This window comes from Loxodonta africana, chromosome 6 (assembly GCF_030014295.1).
Source record: "Loxodonta africana isolate mLoxAfr1 chromosome 6, mLoxAfr1.hap2, whole genome shotgun sequence".
In the NCBI taxonomy this organism is placed as follows: domain Eukaryota; kingdom Metazoa; phylum Chordata; class Mammalia; order Proboscidea; family Elephantidae; genus Loxodonta; species Loxodonta africana.
In genome coordinates, this window is record NC_087347.1 from 51070045 (window position 1) to 51091361 (window position 21317).

Consider the following 21317-nt stretch of genomic DNA (forward strand, 5'->3'; position numbering starts at 1 on the left):
AGGAAGACTCATTAACAACCTGGGATATGCATATGACACAACCTTGCTTGCTGAAAGTGAAGAGTACTTGAAGCACTTACTGACGAAGATCAAAGGCTATGGACTTTAGTATGGATTACACCCCAACATAATGAAAACGAAGTCCTCACAACTGGACCAATAAGCAACATCATGATGAACAGAGAAAATACTGAAGTTATCAATGATTTTATTTTACTTGGATCCACAACCAACACCCACGGAAGCAGCAGTCAAGAAATCAAATGATGCATTACACTGGGCAAATCTGCTGCAAAACACCTCTTTCAAGTGTCTGAAACATAAGATGTCACTTTACGGACTAAGGTGTGCCTAACCCAAGCTATGGTATTTTTCAATTGGCTCATATGCACGTGAAAGCCGGACAATGAATAAGGAAGACTGAAGAATTGATACCTTTGAATCTTGGTGTTGGCAAAGAACATTGAATATACCACGGACTGCCAGATGAATGAACAAATCTTTCTTGGAAGAAGTAGAGCCAGAATACTCCTTAGAAGTGAGGATGGCAAGATTTCGTCTTACATGCTTTGAATATGATATCTGGAGGGACCAGTCCCGGAAGAAGGACATCAGGCCTGGTAACGTAGAGAGTCAGTGAAAAAGAGTTAGACCCTCAGTGAGATGGATTGATGCAGTGGCTGCAACAGTGAGCTCAAGCATAGCAACTGTTGTGAGGATGGTGCAGGTCCGGGCAGTGTTTCTGTTATACATAGTTTCACTACGAGTCAGGATCAGCTTGATAGTACCTAACAACAGTATTCTTTACATGGTTATGAGGGATGTATTTTTTAATCTATCATCCTTATATGAATACATTAAAAATGCTTAATATTGCTTTTAATCATGGCACCCAAGAGTGAATACTTTAGATAGATATTACCTACCCTATTCATTATGCAGCCATTGAGTCAGCTCTGACTCATACCAACCCTGTGCACAACAGAACAAAACACTGCCTGGTCCTTCTCCCTCCTCACAATCGTTGCTATGCTTGAGCCCACTGTTGTAGCCACTGTGTCAGTCCATCTTGTTGAGAGTCTTCCTCTTTTTCACTGACAGTCTACCAAGCATGATGTTCTTCCCCTTCCTGACCTGCATCAAAATATTGACTAGTATTCAATTAGACATCAACTAAAGCCTCTAGTTTTTTTTTTAATCAAAATGCTATCAAGCCTTATCTCCCCCATCTCGTACATATGCAGTTTTTTTGTTTGTTTTTAATAATTCTAACATGTCTGTTAATTTTATCTTATGAGTTTCAATTCAGTGTTCTCTGCCTTGTCAAGGTCATTTTTCGTCTTAATTCTGTCATTCAGCATATTATCTCTGCCTTTCAACTTAGTGTTATTTGCAAAATGATAACTATGCTTTTCATGTCTTCATCCAAGCTGTTGATAAAAGTATTGAACAGGAAAGGGGCAAAAAGATCATCCTGTAGCATGCTATCAGAGATATTTTACTTGATGATGTTTCATCAAAATGAATATTAGTCAAGCAATAAAAATTAATGCAGCTTTGTTTGTATAGTATTTCATTATTTTAAAGCCCTATATTTATCATATAATACATTATCTTGATCTAATCCAGTCCTCATAACAACCTAACTGAGTAGACGGAGAAATTAGATTCAAGGACAATGGGTTGAGGGAGCATAGTACGTGCCTACTGTGTGCTAGGATTTTAGAAACTTTGAAAGGATTGTTTCTCCTCCCTAAATTCCTCCTCATTCTATTCATTGACATGAGGAATTCAAAGGAGCTTTATTCTTGTGACTTAAGTAAAAAGGAGTTTTCTGCACTATTAAAATGTTGGAATTTTGCATTTTCTCATCATAACATTCATCATCATACAATGTATTTTACTTACTATCTTTTCCACTGCCTGTCCCACTACAATGTAAGCTCCAAAAGGGCAGGATTTTTTTTTTTTTTCTTGAATGTTTTGCTCACTGCTATGTCTCAGCACTTAGAGTTTAGAATTGGTAGTTGGAAAATATGGCCTTGGTGATAGAAAAGATGCCAGAGATCACATGACAGAATTTTGCAAGATCAATGACTTCTTCATTGCACATACCTTTTTTTCAACAACATAAACAATGACTATATACTTGGACCTTGCCTGATGGAATGCACAGGAATCAAATTGACTTCATCTGTGGAAAGAGATCAGAACAAGGCCAGGGGCTGACTGTGGAACCGACCAGCAATTGCTCACGTGCAAGTTCAGGTTGAAGCTGAAGAAAATTAGAACAAGTCCGTGAGAGCCAACATACAACCTTGAGTATATCCCACCTGAATTTAGAGAACGTTTCAGCAAAAAAGAGGAAGACCCACAACGAGATGGATTGATACGGTGGCTGTAACAATGGGCTCAAGCATAAAAACAATTGTGAGGATGGTGCAGGACCAGGCACAGTTTCATTCTGTTGTACACAGGGTCTCTATGAGTCAGAACTGACTCAACAGTACCTAACAACATCAATAACAAGAGTATATAGTAAGGAGCTCTGGTGGAGCAAGGCTTACATGCTTGCTGCCAGCCCAAAAGTTGGCAGTTCAACCCATCCAGCCACTCTGAGGGAGAAAGGCCTGGTGATCTACAGCCATAAAAATTATAGCCTAGAAAACCCTATGGTAAGTGCTAATGCTGTCACGTAGGGTCATTGAGTCCAGATCGCCTCAATGGCACCTAATAACAACAGAGTACATGGTAGATACCCATAGTAAATACTCAAAAGCTTATGACTAAATGAATGAAAATACATGAAGGCTTACAGGTCTGTCAAATTCTGCATAAATGTGTTTTAGGTCCCACAGAGCAAGCTTTAATTTAGCCAACTCCAGCAAGGCAGCGAATGTTTGTGGTCCAAATAAATGTGAGCTCTGACTGCCTTCTGCCCTTCCCATTGTACCCTTTCTTATCCTTGCTGCTACCTTGGCCCAGAACGTAGGGGCTCAGGATGTGACACCTTCATATTCTCCCAGTCTCCTAACACTTTCTCCATGTGGCTAAAGTCTAAGAATGACTTCCCACTGTAGTTCCAATTCAAGTTTTCATTCCAATGACCAGTCTAGTCCTATAGCTTTTCTGAAATGGAAGAGACCTTGCTCCACTCTTGCCAGTTGCCCTGTGGACAGGACTCTTAGATGCTGAATGCCCACCTTCATTTCCCATTATTGCTCATTTGGATTTCTTGTTGCTTCGACTTAACAGGGACGTCCACCTCTTTCACTTGGTATTTCAAGGTGCTGGTTTCTGTAACTTCATGGTAGATTCCTTAAACACCTGACCAAAATGAAGCTCTGGGCTCAGTTGGGTCTAATCCAGGCCCTCATCCCTCTCATTGTCTACCTTAACTCATTTTCTCCTGTAAAGATCCCAAGGTATACCAGACAGGGACAGAGGGGGAGAGAAGATGAAATCACTGCTAGGTAGAAGATAGATGTAAAAAACTGCCTACTGCCTGATTTTGCGTAGAGGGACCCTACTTATGTTATTACTTAGGTAGTTTATGTTTGAATGATTATGTGATTAGGAAATAAGATACATGATGTAATTATTGTTTTCAACTACATGATGAATTGTGCCTGTTTTTCTTCTCCACCAGGAATAGAACTAGAAGAAACAGGCTTAATCTGTAGCCTAAGCTTTGTAGTTTACACAGAAAGGAGAATTTGCTGACTGTGAGTAGTGAATTAGAGAATTTATTTCTTATGAAATGTAGATTTTCATATGCTGGCATATGTTTGATGCAGTTGTCACTGAAGCTGGCAGGGGGAGGTGCAAGTTAAGTTACCCCTTAAAAATTCTTCTTCCTAAGAGTAGATGGTTAAGTTTTTGGAAAAAAAAAGGAATTAAAATGGCCTCACGCTTTTCCTAATTTTTTAAAATGTAAGATAATATGAACTTTCAACTTATTGGAGTACATTTAAAATTAACTTTATAAAAATGAATGTTCAGCCACTTCTAGAGTGGTAGGAGGGTAGATCTTTGAGTTTTGAAAAGATTATAACATGGTTTGCTGAAACATATTCCTAAGTTTGCCCCAGAGAAAGTTATTTATTCAGCTATGTTTCATATTTCCAAAAATGAATTGCAATTTGAAAAGAAGTTAAAAATTTTTTTTAGATAGTTGCAACTTTAAAGCCCATCACGTTTGCCCATGAGTTGAAAGAAATAATTTATACCCCAGTAATTATAAGTGAACTAGGCAAATGATATATAATGGTGATGGAAATAAAACAACCCATAACTGAATTATATAATATGGTTATCTGAAACACATGATATACTAACAGAATAACTGAAGAAATAAATAACAATAGATAAGAATAGATGATGAGATTCAAAGTGACCTCAGAAATCTATATAAATATCAAAGTATTGAAATTGTGTTAAACTCATGTATGGTACTCGCATAACAACTGTTGTCTCAAAAATAAGTCCTATATGTTAAAAATGTAGGCTTGTGTATTTTGATAGAAAATGTTAAATTTTAAAGACTGATAATTAAAGAAGAGACTTTATGATAGTAGATTAAAAAAATTTTTTTAGTAATAATCATACTATAAACTTCATATTTCTGAGTACCAAGGACTTTTAAAGTTGGAAGATATCTTCTTTTTTTTTTCTTTCTGGATTCTATTTCAACATCCCATTTGTACAAATTAAAAAGAAAATATTTAATTTGGGCCAACAATGATTTTAAGATTTAGTTAACACATTTTGAAAGAGTAATAAATTTATGCTAAAGGGGTTGTGTCAGATACTGGTATCCACATAATTTAGAAAATGTGGATTAAGCTTCAGATTAGGTGATTTTCTCTCAAGTACACAAAATAATGCAACTAGTTCTTTAAACATATCTAGAACAGATATATTGTTAGGGATATTCTGGGGAGATATTTCTGCCATTCCTAGTTTTGTTTTAAAAAGGAAAGTGATTTAAGGATCGGTCAGTCAGGGCATGTAGAATAAATGAATATCTTCCTAAAGAATAGAAATTAAAGTTTGAGAAATGTTATTTACCATATAAATTAAAAGTCTCTAAGAATTTTACAAGAAAAAATTCAAGCCTCGAGTTGCAATAGTGAAGGATTCCATGGGGAAAGTATTAAATGATGCAGGAAGCATCAAAAGAAGATGGAAGGAATACACAGAGTCATTATACCAAAAAGAGTTAGTTGATATTCAGCCATTTCAAGAGGTAGCATATGATCAGGAACCAATGGTACTGAAGGAAGAAGTCCAAGCTGCTCTGAAGGCATGGGTGAAAAACAAGGCTCCAGGAATTGATGGAATATCAATTGAGATATTTCAACAAACAGATGCTGCACTGGAGGTGCTCACTCATCTATGTCAAGAAATATGGAAGACAGCTTCCTGGCCAACTGACTGGAAGAGATTCATGTTTATGCCTATTCCCAAGAAAGGTGATCCAACTGAATGTGGAAATTATAGAACAATATCATTAATATCACATGCAAGCACAATTCTGCTGAGGATCATTCAAAAACACCTGGAGCAGTATATCAACAGGGAACTGCCAGAAATTCAGGCCGGTTTCAGAACAGGATGTGGAACCAGGGATATCATTGCTGATGTCAGATGGATCCTGGCTGAAAGCAGAGAATACCAGAAGGGTGTTTACCTGTGTTTTATTGAAGGCATTTGACTGTGGATCATAACGAACTATGGATAACACTGTGAAGAATGGGAATTCCAGAACACTTAATTGTGCTCATGAGGAATGTTTACATAGATCAAGAGTCAGTTGTTCGGACAGAACAAGGGGATACTGATTGTTTTAAAGTCAGGAAAGGTGTGCGTCAGGGTTATATTCTTTCACCATACCTATTTAATCTGAGAAGCTGGGCTATATGAAGAAGAACGGAACATCAGGATTGGAGGGAGACTCATTAATAATCTGCTTATGCAGATGACACAACCTTGCTTGCTGAAAGTGAAGAGGACTTGAAGCACTTACTAATGAAGATCAAAGACCACAGCCTTCAGTATGGATTACACCTCAACATAAAGAAAACAAAAATCCTCACAACTGGACCAATGAGCAACATCTTGATAAACGGAGAAAAGATCGAAGTTGTCATGGATTTTATTTTACTTGGATCCACAATCAACAGCCACGGAAGCAGCAGTGAAGAAATCAAAAGACGCATTGCATTGGGCAAATCTGCTGCAAAGGTCCTCTTCAAAGTGTTGAAGATCAAAGATGTCACCTTGAAGACTGAGGTGTGCCTGACCCAAGCCATGGTATTTTCAATTGTATCATATGCATGTGAAAGCTGGACAATGAATAAGGAGGACTGAAGAAGAGTTGACGCCTTTGAATTGTGGTGTTGGTGAAGAATATTGAATATACCATGGACTGCCAGAAGAATGAACAAATCTGTCTTGGAAGAAGTACAACCAGAATGCTCCTTAGAAGCAAGGGTGGCAAGGCTGCGTCTTACATACTTTGGACATGTTGTCGGAGGGATCAGTCCCTGGAGAAGGACATCATGCTTGGCAGAGTACAGGGTCAGCAGAAAAGAGGAAGACCCTCAACGAGGTGGATTGACACAGTGGCTGCAACAATGAGCTCAAGCATAACAATGATTGTAAGGATGGTGCAGGACCGGGCAGTGTTTCCTTCTGTTGTGCATAGGGTTGCTATGAGTCGGAACCGACTGGACGGCACCCAACGAGAATTTTACAGTTGCAGACGCCACTGGTAAATTACAGGTAGCATTCATAATGTATTTAACTGAGGTTGATGCCACTTTTGCTTTCCTTTTGTGACAATCTTCTGTGTATTCACTGAGTCTACCTCTCTACTGTTGCCCAGGTCCCAATATCATTTTATCTAGCCTGCGTAAATATTCCTGTAAATGGGTGGAGCTTTACTGAATGTCTCAGATAGATGTACACATTCATACCATAGCCCTTGTCATTTTTCACTATGAGTAAGGAGTTGAGAGGATGTGATATGTACATTGGAATAAGAAATTCTGGATGTGTATGAGATCAGAGAATTATCAGAAAAAATTATAGGAGGTCCTACCTCATGTGCTTGAGAAATGAATGATCTTAGTGAGGGATTCACACTGAGAAATCATTCTCTACCATTAAAAAAAAAATCTTATTCGGTCATATTCAAATATTAACAAAGGTATATTTTAGCTGAAAAAAAAAGGAAGTCTTTTTAGAAATAAGGAAGGATTTTGGGAGTAAACCCATTACTTACAAGATCCACTGTTAAATTCTAAAAATCAAGAAATCTGTGAGGATTTTAATGCCTTCTGTCATACTGCTAGTTTTCCATCCTCCAAAATTATTTTTCTCTTCCTCCTGGGCACATGGCCACATAACTAGAAACTACATTTCCCAGCCTCCTTTGCTGCTAGGTTTGCCATGTGACAAAGTTCCCTGCTAGGAAACGTGACGGAAAAGTGAACGGAAGTGAATCAAGCCCATGGTAGCTCTGGGATTATCCCCTCTCCATTTTTTTGTGAGCTGGAACATGGTCATGCTCAAAACTCAGCTTGATCATAGGATGAAAGCTATGCCTTAGGGCATGGTGGAGCAACCAGGTAAAATAAACATGGTCCCTTGATACCTGAATCAAGTGGATCTGAAACTAGACCAATGGGTCACTGCCCAGGGTGTAAGAAGCCAAACTCAGACGCTGGTTTTGAGAGGAAGAAAGTTTATATCGCAGGTTACCAAGCGGGAACTCAAAGGTATCGACCTCAGCTTGAGGTCCCCGATCTGTGCGAATAATGTACAATTTATACTTACACATACTCATTTAGGGGTGAAGGGAAACGTTAGGCAAGATCAGAAGCGTTACTTATTCGTAATTTCTAATGATTATTTATTATGAGGGAGGGCTGAGACTAAGTGCAGAAGTGGCCGATGGACCAAACACTTTTGAAATCGGCTCGATTATTGTTGATGATGCGCTCCCGGTGATTTTGGTTCCTTGGCGTGAGTCTTCAGCTTCCTTGACGTAAGCTCGCTTGCATTATTGAGCATGCGTGGCAGCCCAGCGTCGTTTGTGGGTCATCGTGGTCTGCTCTGCGCATGTCAGGCTCCTCTGAGGCAGTTAGATCTGGGCTCTTCGAGAGTTCTCCAGAGGGTCCGAAAAAGGACTTAGAGGAAGTGAGTGACGTGGTGGGGAGGTGACCGGGAGTGGCCTAGATACCTGGTGGAGTATTAATTAATTAGGTGCCCTCAGTGTCTTTTGCCTCCAGAATCCCCTAACAGATCCACCCTGCCAAACTGGCCACTGTCCTTGGACATGTACGTGTGAGAGACATGAATGCCTACCTCTCTAATCCGCTGTATTTAGGAGTCTCTGTGATTGCTATGAGTCAGAATCGACTCGACGGCAACGGGTTTGGGTTTTTTTTTTTTGGTAATTGACTAGATGGCAAGGGGTTACAGGTAATACAGAATCTTATCTGTACCCTAACCTATACATACTTTATGGAAAAAAATTTCAAGCCAGGAAAAAAATAATAAGATTGTTGGTTTTGTTTGTTGCTTGCAAGTCGATTCTGACTCATGGTGACACCATGTGTGCAGAGTAAAACTCTGCTCCATAGGGTTTTCAAAGCTATGACCTTTTGCAAGCTGATTGTCAGGCCTGCCTTCTGAGGAACTTCTGGGTGGGTTTGCCTTATGGCTAGTAGTCTAGCACTGAACTGTTTGCCCCACCCAGGGACTCCTATGTTAAATAGCTTTGATGGTAAAATGAAGGTTAGTAAGAAAGACTGCAAATTATACTCATATTTATGTATTTGTCTCTTTTGCAGATCCACTTTTACCTTTTTTCCACCCTTTTGCTGCCCCTGAGGGCTGGCCTACATGGATTATAGAAACAGGCTTTCTTCCCCTTTGATTTCTGGCTGGATTTGACCAATTAGACTTGGCAAATAATCAGAGGTGGGTAAAAGAGATCAAGCTATTTACTTCCCAGGGCTGTTTTAACTCTCTGACTATAACTGTTCCTTTCAAGGCAGTCTCCTTACATGATTCTCTTCTCTTTTCCGGTAACTGCTCCTTCCCTTTGTCCCTTTGATGCTAATAAACCTGGGTTATAGAACCGTTCCTTATGGTTCCTCTCTGTCAACACCTTTATAAATAGTCACTTTGTAATTAAACTCTCTTTGAATTATCTTAACTTGAGTGTTCCATCTGTTTCCTGTTGGAACCTGCCTAAAACACTATTTGTGTTTCATTCTTTTAAGTATAATTCTGAATGCTAGGAAGTTATTTATGATCAGGTGGGAATTGCTTTATTTCTATGAAGACATTATTATAATTGAAGAGAAAGCATGTGATTCATGTTCTAGGTAACAATACCTAAAGAAACCTAATTATTTTGTAATGAAAACTTGATGTAGAGTCTTGTTTCCTTATTTTCATAGGAGAAACTTACTTAAATTATATTCAGAATGTTTGGGAAAAACCAACCAACCGATGAACCAACCAACTAAACAAAAATGAAGATTTCTAGAGAATGGTGTTGAAATTAGTCTGTTTTAGTTTTAGGAAGTGATTGCTCATGTCACTTCATGGCTCATAGAGGCTGGCAGTAGAAACAGTATCCTCAGGAAACTGGTTATATATCTTGGTCCTCAGTGCTATGGAATGACAAACAGGTGGTACAGTGAGTTTTGTCAGCCATCAACAATGGATTAGTCAAAATTCTTTCATTTTGAAATGACAGAAGCCCAATTAAACAAGGTTTAATAAAAAGATAATTTGTTTGCTTATGTAACTGGGAAGTCCAAGGATGGATATTCAGGCATTATGGGTCAAAACGTTACTTCTCTCTTGTTTTGTTGGCTTTAATTTTTCTGTGCATTGATTTTATTACTAGGCAAGCTTTTTCTGCATGTTAGCAAAGATGGTTGCTGCTAGCCTTAACTAAATATATGCATTTATGCCACAGGATCCCATGGAAATAAAGCTCCTTTCTTGTTCAGAGTTCATCCAGTAGATCTCATGAAGGGACTGTGACTTGCTCCAGCTGGATCAAGTTCCCAGTTCTTGACTGTGTTTAGGGGGAAGTGATATTTTGAATGTACTAGCCTGGTTTGTATAACTAGCCCTAGATGGCATTGTTGTTGTTAGGTGACGTCGAGTCAGTTCTGACTCATAGTGGTGACCCTATGTACAAGATGGTATTGCTACCATTAAAGCTATATGGATTAATAGTGGGTGTAGGATGGTTCCTTCAAAGCAGAAATAGATTAATATTATGACAAGAAAAGACAGGTGTTTGGTGAGACACAAAAACAGCCAAAGTCTATGGTATAAGTTCTGTTTAGTGAGATTTTCTTTGTCCTACACTGCCTTAAGTTCTTAATCTTTTTTAAAATCTGAAGATGGAAATGAGTAACATTTTCCATAGAGCAAAAGATTAAAAAAATTTATATTGCATTAGGGCTTTCTGTAAGTCAGCTCCTGAGAGCAGTGATGTGGAATGGCCTTTTGGAAGAATTGCCTTCTCAGAGTCCTTTGTTATTTGATTATGGAAGGAATTTTAATACCTTTTGGCATACTCTTAGTTTTCCATCTTCCAAAATCTATTTTTCTCTTTTTCCTGGGTACATGGTCACGTAACTAGAGACTACATTTCCCAGCCTTCTTTGCTTCTAGGTGTGTCACGTGACAAAGTTCTGTGCTAGGGACTGTGAGGGGAAGTGATGACCCTTACCCCGAGATGACTCTTACACCAAATTCCACTTTACAGAGAGTGGTGCTGTAGTGAAAGCTTGATGTATGGGGTTGAGACTTGAAAGATTCTTCATTGGAAGAGTCTGATTCTGGAGACTTGATTTCTTTCATGCCCCAACAAAGTACTGGAAGTGATTCCACTTTTCTGTGGTTAAGGTAAAGGAAGAGCAGAACAGATTTAAGCCCTAGTTTAGTTCTCGTCTTCTATAGTAACTATTCAAGAAGGGCACAGGTGAAATTTTTAAGGGAATATGCTTTTCCCAGTGTTGAATTCTATGAAATGAAGCAATCAAGTAATCTGTTAATTCTATAGCCTTAAAGAATCGTCCCACGAGTTTCCCCATTTTCAAACAATGTGTAAAATATCCCAGAAATAAGGAGGCACAGGTCTTATTCTTTACTTAGAGAAGAGCTGTTTGCCAAAGACAAAATACTTGGCTTCTTTTCTTTGGTGAGTTTTCAAACACCAAATTTTGGCACAGAATATCCCACCCTACCAAAACAAACAACAACAAAAACAAAAAACTGTTGATCGTTGAAAAATTCTTAAAGAATAGCTTTAGGAATGTAGATTTTACTTATTACTAGTTATTTCAAAGTGGGTACAAAAATAAGGCATACTATTATAAAATTGCATTTTCTACTCAAAGTGCCTGAAAAACACCAATTAAAAATTTGCTGCAACTTGGGATGAGAGAGGTGATCTTACTGCTCAAGATACTTGAAATATTTCCAACACATTTGTAAAGAGGATACAAAGCATAGATGAATCTGATGGATAACCCAGAAGCGAGACAGAAGACATGAAGATGAAACTGTGTACAAAATTCTATTTTTACCCACATGAAAACCGTGCACATCTGGGAGCCAGTTTTATAGAGATTAATGGAGTTGAGCTGCTAACCTTGATCTGTCCAAGGAGGGACAGGATGGGGCTATTACTGAGTTAATGAAAGAAAACAAATTCATAAACAACAGATTAAATGTAATTGAAAAGACAGTGAAAGGTTCAAATTTTTTTTCTGGAGTGGTTTTCCTAGGAAAGATCTGGGAAAATCTGAAAAAGTCTTCTCCAAAATTTATGTAAGGCTGAAGAGAGGAATAGGGGGCCCTGGGGAAAGTAATTGGATGGGAGAGGGGAGAAAAAAGGTCCTCACTGCTCTGTGCACCAAAGATTTAGATAAATACAGTGAATGTATTTTAGAAGGTTTGCTTTGAAGGAACAACTTATGAAGAACTGGTGAGCATCCTTTCATAATTGACTGTTGACTCTCTCAAAAAAGGTAAAAGGCAGGTTAGAGGTTTTGATATAGTTTTATTTTTTTTCGACAGACAATTGGGAGAACTTCATAAATTCCCACAAGTTTTCATATTTCTTGGCTTAATTGATAGCTCATTTTATTTTCAGTATTCATTTTTTTTTTTATTCAAAGAAGACAAAAATAACCAGTGCAAAAATAGATGGCTCTTTTTCCATTTAGAAGTTATTTGTTTACAAAGAGAGAGAGAGAGAAAAAGAGTTATTTTTAAAATAGCTCTAATGCAGAATTTGAATGATGTTTTCAAGAAAAGGTCATATCTTAATATTTTACTCCTGTATCATAATGATTTCCTCACAGGATGATCTCAGTAATTCTCAATAACAATTACACAGCTTTTCCTGAACACATAAATTTATTCGTGGACTGCGTAAGGTAGTGAGAACTGTGTGGAAGGTTACCTTGTGAATCGCCTCCCAGACTGTCAATTGAGCTATTGTTACTTCATTCCCTCCAGTTTCAGAATGTGGATGTTGTTGTTGTTAGGTGCAGTTGAGTCAGTTCCGACTCATAGTGACCCTGTGTACAACAGAACAAAACACTGCCCAGTACTGTGCCATCCTCACAATCGTTATTAGGTTTGAGCCCATTTTTGCAGCCACTGCGTTAATCCATCTTGTTGAGGGTTTTCCTTTCTTTTGCTGACCCTGTATTTACCAAGCATGATATCCTTCTCTAGGGACTGGTCCCTCCTGATAACATATTCAAAGTATGAGACGAAGTCTCTCTATGCTAGCTTCTAAGAAGCATTATGGTGTACTTCTTCCAAGACAGATATATTTGCTCTTCTGGCAGTCCATGGTATATTAAGTATTCTTTGCCAACACTGTAGTTCAAAGGTGTCAGTTCTTCTTCAGTCTTCTTTACTCATTGTCTAGCTTTCTCAGCCATATGAGGAGATTGAAAGCACCATGGCTTGAGTCAGGCACCCCTGAGTCCTTAAAGTGACTTCTTTGCTTTTTAACACTTTAAAACGGTCTTTTGCTGCAGATTTTCCTGGTGCAATGTTGTTGTTGTTGTTAGGTCCTATCGAGTTGATTCTGACTCATAGCGACCCCATGTACAACAGAATGAAACAGTGCCGTCCTCATAATCATTGTTATGCTTGAGCCTATTGTTGGAGCCATTGTGTCAGTCCATCTCACTGACGGCCTTCATCTTTTTCATTGACCCTCTACTTTACCAAGCATGATGTCCTTCTCCAGCGACTGATCCCTCCTGATAATAAATCCAAAGTATGTGAGACGTAGTCTCGCCATCCTTGCTTCTGAGGAGCATTCTGGTTGTGCTTCTTCCAAGATAGATTTGTTCCCTCTTTTGGCGGTCCATGGTATATTCAATATTCTTGGCCAACACCACAATTCAAAGTGTTAATTCTTCCTGGGTCTTCCTTATTTATCGTCCAGCTTGTGCATGCATATGAGATGATTGAAAACACCATGGCTTGGGTCAGGCATACCTTAGTCTTCAAGGTGACATCTTTGCTTTGCAACACTTTAAAGAGGTGTTTTGCAGCAGCTTTGCCTAATGCAATATGTTGTTTGATTTCTTGGCTGTTGATTGTGGATCCAAGTAAAATAAAATCTTTGCAACTTCAGTCTTTTCTCTGTTTATCATGATGTCGCTTATTGGCCCAGTTATCAGGATTTTTGGTTTCTTTATGTTGAGGTGTAACCCATACTAAAGGCTGGGTTTATCTTTATTCCTCAGTAAGTGGTTCAAGTCCTCTTCACTTTCGCTAAGCAAGATTCTGTCATCTTCGTAAGGCAGGTTGTTAATGAGTCTTCCTCCAATCCTGATGCTCTGTTCTTCTTCATAGAGTCCAGCTTTTGGAATTATTTGCTCAGCATACAGATTGAACAAGTATAGTGAAAGGATACAACCCTGATGCACACCTTTCCTGACTTTAAACCATGCAGTATTCCCTTCTTCTGTCCCAATGACTGCCTTGTGGTCTATGGACAGGTTCCTCAAGAGCACAATTAAGTGTTCAGGAATTCCCGTTTTTCAAATGTTATTCATAATTTGTTATGATCCACACAGTCAAATGCTTTGGCATAGACAATAAGACACAGATAAAGATTTTTCTGGTATTCTCTGCTTTCACCCAAGATCCATTTGACATCAGCAATGATATTCCTTGTTCCATGTCCTCTTTTGAATCTGGCCTGAATTTCTGGCAGTTCCCTGTCAATATATTGCTACAGCCACTTTTGAATGGTCTTAAGCAAAATTTTACTTGTGTGTGATTTAATGATATCGTTCGATAATTTCTACATTCTGTTGGGTCACCTTTCTTTGGAATAGGCATATTCCAGTTGGTTGGTCAGGTAGCTGTCTTCCAAATTTTTTGGCATAGATGTGTGGGCGCCTTCAGTGCTGCATGTGTTTGTCGAAACATCTCAATTGGTACTTCATCAATTCGCGGTGCCTTGTTTTCTGCCAGTGTCTTCAGTGCAGCTTGGACTTCTTTCTTCAGCACCATTGGTTCTTGATCATGTGTTACCTCCTGAAATGGCTGAACATCAACCAATTCTTTTTGGGACAGTGACTCTGTGTATTCGTTCCATCTTCTTTTGATGCTTCCTGTGTTGTTCAGTATTTTGCCCATACTGTTTTTTAGTATTGCAACTTGAAGCTTGAATTTTTTCCCTCAGTTCTTTCAGCTTGAGAAATGCTGAGCATGTGCTTTCCTTTGGGTTTTCTAACTCCAGGTCTTTGCACATATCATTATAATACTTCACTTTGTTTTCTTGAGCTGTCCTTTGAAATCTTCTGTTCAGCTCTTTTACTTTATTATTTCTTCCTTTGGCTTTAGCTACTCTATGTTCAAAAGCTTAACTTTTAGAGTCGTTCTGACATCCATTTTGGTCTTTACTTTCTCTCCTGTCTTTTTAATGACTTCCTGCTTTTTTCATATATGATGTCATTCCACACGCATCTGGTCTTTGGTCATTAGTGTTCAGCATGTCAAATCTATTCTTGAGATGGTTTCTAAATTCAGGTGAGATATACTCATGGTCGTCGTGGACTTGTTCTAATTTTCTTCAGGTTCGACTTGAACCTACATCTGAGCAGTTGACGGTTGGTTCCATAGTCAGCCCCTGCCCTTGTTCTGACTGCTGATATTGAGCTTTTCCATTGTCTCTTTCCACAGATGTAGTCGGTTTGATTCCTATGTATTCCATCTGGAAAGGTCCATGTGTATAGTCATCGTTTACATTGATAAAGAAAGGTATTTGCAATGAAGGAGTCTTTAGTCTTGAAAAATTCTGTCATGTGATCTCCGGCATCATTTCTGTCACCAGGGCCACATTCCAACTGCCGATCCTTCTTTGTTTCCAGCTTTTGCGTTCCAATCACCAGTAATTATTAATGAATCTTGATTGCATATTTGATCAATTTCAGACTGCAGAAGTTGGTAAAAATCTTTAATTTTTTCATCTTTGGCCTTAGTGTTTGGTGGGTAAATTTGTGTAATAGTCGTATTAACTGGTCTTCCTTGTAGGTATGTGGGTATTATCCTATCACTGACAGTGTTGTACTTCAGGATGCTGGTTGCTGTCGAGTTGATTCTGACTCATAGTGACCCTATAAAACAGAGTAGAACTGTCACATAGGGTTTCCAAGGACTGCCTGGTAGATTGAACTGCTGACTTTTTGATTAGCAACCAAACTCTTAACCAACTTTCCACCAGGTTTTCTGTTCTTCAGAACAGATCTTGAAATGTTCTTTTTGATGATGAATGCAATGCCATTCCTCTTCAATTTGTTATTCCCAGCATGGTAGACCATACGATCGTCTGATTCAAAATGGCCAATACCAGTCCATTTCAGGTCACTAATACTTAGGCTATTGATGATTATGCATTCCATTTCATTTTTGACAATTTCCAATTTTCCTAGATTCATATTTCGTACATTCTATGTTCCTATTAATAATGGATATTTGTAGCTGTTTCTTCTCATTTTGAATCATGCCGCATCAGCAAATGAAGATCGTGAAAGCTTGTATCCATCCATGTCATTAAGTTGACTCTATTTTGAGGAGGCAGCTCTTCCCCAGTCATATGTTGAGTGCCTTCCAATCTGAGGGATCCCTGGTGGCACAGTTGTTAAGAGTTATGGCTTCTAACTATAAAGTCAGCAGTTCTAATCCGCTAACTGCTCCTTGGAAACCCTATGGGGCAGTTCTACTCTGCCCTGTAGGGTCGCTATGAGTTGGAATTCACTGGATGGCAGCAGGTTTTTTCCAACTTGAGGGGCTCATCTTTTGGCACTATATTAGACAATGTTCTGCTGGTATTCATAAAATTTTCACTGGCTAATTTTTTTTCAGAAGTAGACCACCAGGTCCTTTTTTCTAGTCTGCCTTAGTCTGGAAGCTCAGCTGAAACCTGGCCACCATGGGTGACCCTGTTGGTGTTTGAATACTGGTGGCATAGCATCCAGCGTCACAGGAACACACAGGCCCCCACAATACAACAAATTCAGAGGAATACCTCCTCTTAAGTAGGTAACCCATTGCCATTGAGTCAATTCTGACTTATAGCAACCCTATAGGACAGAGTAGAACTGCCGCATAGAGTTTCCAAGGAGCACCAGGTGGATTCAAACTGCCAAGTGTAACCAGCCGTAGCTCTTAACCACTGCACCACCAGGGTTTCTCATAAGTAGGTAGGAATTGGTAAATCATTTATATAAGTCAAATTAGTCTTGCAGCACAACACTAAAAACTATTCAGCGGAGGTGGAATTTAAGAAGTATTAGTAAATCCCTTTTGTCACAGTAATCTCTTAAAAACCAGCCTCATGCTAAAAAGCTATGGGTTGTGTGGAATTTAAGAAGCCCTAGTGCTTTCATTCAAAACAACATCTTTTCTTTGAAACCCAAGAGATCACTCAATACTAGAAAAAAACTCAATTTTGGTGCTCAGAACCTGTATTTGAATAAATTAAAACAAATATTTTTACTGGTTTCCATTCAGTGTAGACATGATGGCTTTATCTTTCCTTTTTTTTTTTTTTTTTGGTACAGTTGCATGTTTTATCAAACGTCACCAATAAAAAAAACAAAAACACAAAAGTCAAACCATATGCATTCTTCTTTCTCTGCCACCCTTTCTTGGTAGATATGGCTTCCTATGGCTAAATGGCCATGTAGGGATTATGGAAGGTGATAGAATTAATGTGGGCAGGTTTTATTCTCCACCTGGCTTTAGCATAAATCAAACAAGATGAATGTCCAGCCATTAGAAAGCAATTAAAAATTGTTGCCTCACAGAGGAGTGTTTGTCCTTGTTTCTCCATTTATGACAGCAAGAACTCTTCATCTTTTTCCTCCCTCTTTCTCACATCTTAACCTCTTCCCAAATGCTCAGTGTAAAAAGTTTTTTATTTAGTCCTCCATATTGGGTTGTAAAACCCTTTTGGTGGACAGTTTGGCTTCCTGAGGGCTGAGATCCAGAAATATTAAAATGGGTCACAACCAGCTCACTTTCTGTTCTTCACTAGGCGACAGACTGTCTGTCAGAGTTGTGCTAGCGGTTATTTTGTAGTTTGGGATTCCATTCTCCCATTCTTCCTGAACCTTTAACCAGCTTTTAATGCTAAAACAATCAAACAACAAACACAGATTTTAAGTGTAAAAACTTAGGATCATAATTACATTTTCTTAATCATATTCTAATGCGTACTACCTACCCATTTCCCTAATATAAAGTTTTTTTTTTTTTTTTTTTGTTCAGAGTTAGTTGAGAGTCATCAGAATCGATTGGTATCTATTCTATTCTATTAATGATTAAGTCTGATCTCAGGGAACTTTGAGAAGTAGACGTAATTGATCTCCAGTGCCTTTCCATTCAGGTTTGATTTTGACTTTCCCATTTCTTTTAGAACTCCTTCTAGGTTCTCAATACACCTTCAGTCTTCTCAGAGGCCCCACATCAGCTTTCATTTTTCCACAGAAAACTGTGGCATTTTTGTTCAGCAGTATTCCTGCAAGTTCTTCATGTTTTTCCAGACTTTCTTTTCTTTTCCTCATTAAAATTTTCTTCACCTCTATCCTGATACTTTGTAGCCTATCAAGTTACTGGCAAATCTAGTAAACAAATTTAAACCAAAGTGTTAATGGCTGATATTATAATAGACTGGTGTACATTTTTAGGAGAATGGTTAAGCACTCGGCTGCCAACTGAAAGGTTGGAGGTTTAAACCCACCCAGCACCTTTGGGAAAGAAACACTTGGTGATTTGCTCCCCAAAAGATTACAGCCTAGAAAACCCTCTGGGACAATTCTGCTCTGTCTCATGGGGTCGCTATGAGTTGAAGATTGACTTGATGGCACCTAACAAGAAAGTTTACATTTATATTTTGACTGAAAGGAGTTAGTATATTGTGAATTTCATACCTGTGTCAGAGCCAATGAGAAAGATTTTTTGGATGAGAGTCTTCCTATGAGAGCTAATCAGATCATATCCATCTTCAAATGAACAGCAGACAGGAGGAAATGCCCTGGGAATAGCCCAAGATGTACCTGAAGGAATTTACCCTCATGGACCTACATACATTTCTCAGCTATCCCTCTCTGTCACCACTGTCTTTTCTCTCCCGTTACCTTTGATGTTCGAAAGCCTCCTGCATACAGGTGATTAGGGGATTATGGGTGGCATTCCATGGGGCATATTTTCCTTCTGTTTTGAATGTGCTTATGCTGTGTCAATGACAATAGCCAAATCCTCTTCAGGGCTCAAATGGAATATTTCATAGACAAATTACTTTTGTAATTGGACTGGATTGGGATGACAAAGGTTAGTGGGTAGTTTAGTAAAATGGTCTTTAGTTCTTCATTTATGATTTCAGATGGGAGTTTTCTATTTAAGACTCCGATAGGTTAATCTGTTTACCTTCTCCATGTAGCATTCCTCATTATGATCAACTTCAAGAGGGCATTTAAAATATACTACTTGAGTGAGAGACTAAGAAACAAATATTTCTGGACCTAACTTTGTATTGTTTATTTTTCAGTACTACTAAGAAATAGTACTGCTAAGAAAAAAAAAATTTTTTTAACACTATTAAACTTGATAATTGCTTAAGTATCATTTTTGACCTTATTACAACATGAGGCTCACAATAGAGCAATTATTAAGTGAATTTCACCTCTAGGAGCACAGACACAAGTGAAACAGTTTTTCTTAACATCAGATTCATGCTGTGTTAAGTTGCCATATAGGCGTTCAGAAATACACAAAGGCTGACTAGTCCCTGACGTCAAAGGAATTGTAGTTATAATGCTGTACAAAAAATGGAAACTCAGAGCACCGTTATTCACAGGTTTTATGATTTAAAATATTTTCGCCCATAATGCAGTGAATGAAATTCAGCCATCGTTTACCAAAGTCTATTGCCTGGAGGCTTAGAACATTCCTGATGTTTAGCAAGCTAGAAAACTAAGCTAAAATTGTGGCTTATGAATAATGAAACAGACAAATCTACTCCCTCTGGTGAAATGTAAATAAATACTGTACACCTTTCCAAATATTTGTTTTATTTGTCCATTCTGCCCACTTCTGCCCACAGGATTAAGGTTTTCTTCTGTCTTTTTAAATGGAAATAACTAGAAAGTGGTCTCAGTTGAGAAATATATTTTCAGAAATACTAAGGGTTTACTCCATTACTAAGCAATATTTACTGTTTGCAATTATACATATCTTTAAAAAGTGAGTAATATGTGGTAAATGCTAAGGCTGGTGATCAGGCATTTGAAGTGGAAGACTATTCCCAAATTATAACTTTCTTCCTTATTTAGAAAATGACCTAGAAATGTCTTTCAGTGCCTCAGGCTACCTGGTCACGTCAGCATTAGGAAGGGTTGAGAGGTACAAGTTGCTTCTGAAATTTGTCTTTATGTACTATTAACAAGTCCTGACCTAGAGGCCGTATCTGATTTATTGGCTTGACTTGGTTCCACCCTTCACAGAGGTCTACTGGGGAAGCAAAGGCAGCATCTGAGCCATCAGTCACCCAAGAGCTCACTGCAATCAGCTGCTTTGAAATCCCTTTCCTTGCTTATGTTTTCCCCGAGCTATCTTCATTAGCATAGACAATCATGGTTCTGGTTGCCACACTGTCCAAAAATGCAGTCTTTCAACTTTTTCTTTTTTTTAATTTGTACCTTCCCTAGCTGGAGTAGTGAGTATATTTGATGGTGTGTAAGTTCAGTTTCTTTTGAAGCACTGTGCTTATGATTATATGAATATATGAGGAATAAACTCCTGTTGGTACAGTCTTCTTAGTATTGAAGAAGGGTGAATTTAGAAACTGAATTTATCTTTCAAGTATATTTATTCTTAACAAATTGACAGCCACTGCTGAGAAGTTTTAAGCCAGAACACTTAATTCTTTCCTTACCTTAGTGAAGGTAGAATCAGACTCCTTTGAAAGAGTATTTAAAGCTCTTGTACGGCACTGGGTTTGGTTTGGTTTTTGGTTGTGCCACTAAAAGGGTGATGCTGTGTTTTTGTCACTGGAGAGCCAGTAGAAGAGACTTTTTAGGTATTCCTGGGATTTATAGCATAATAGCATTATTATACTTCCAGAAATTAACCAATGAATCCTGTGAATAAGAACAGAACATTGTATAATATGGTGCTGGAAGATGAACCCCTCAGGTTGGAAGGCACTACACAATAGCCTCAACAATGGGTTCAAATATATCAAAGATCATGAAGATGACGCAGGACCAGACAAAATTTGGTTATTCAGAGCCCACTCGAAGGCAGCTAACAACAAGAGCAGCAACAATAGCATTCTTTTATCTGGAAGAATTCTTAGGGCTTACACACACCCGTTGCCGTCGAGTTGATTCCAACTCGTAGTGACCCTGTAGGACAGAGTAGAACTGCCCCATAAAGTTTCCAGGGAGTGCCTGGTGGATTCGAACTGCCGACCTTTTGGATAGCAGCCATAGCACTAAACAACTACACCACCAGGGTTTCCTCCTAGAGCTTAGTTAATTTAAATACAATACAGCGTTACCAACATCACAAGTTGCACTTAACAGACTGCCATAAAGCCTATTATATTAAAAATTTGAGGTAAATACATACAGTAGTTCATAATAACGGGGCATGCACTACTTTGTGATGCTCATGAAAACATTTTGTGGTTTGGAAGTGTTTCTTTTTTTATCTTCACTGTTACAGGG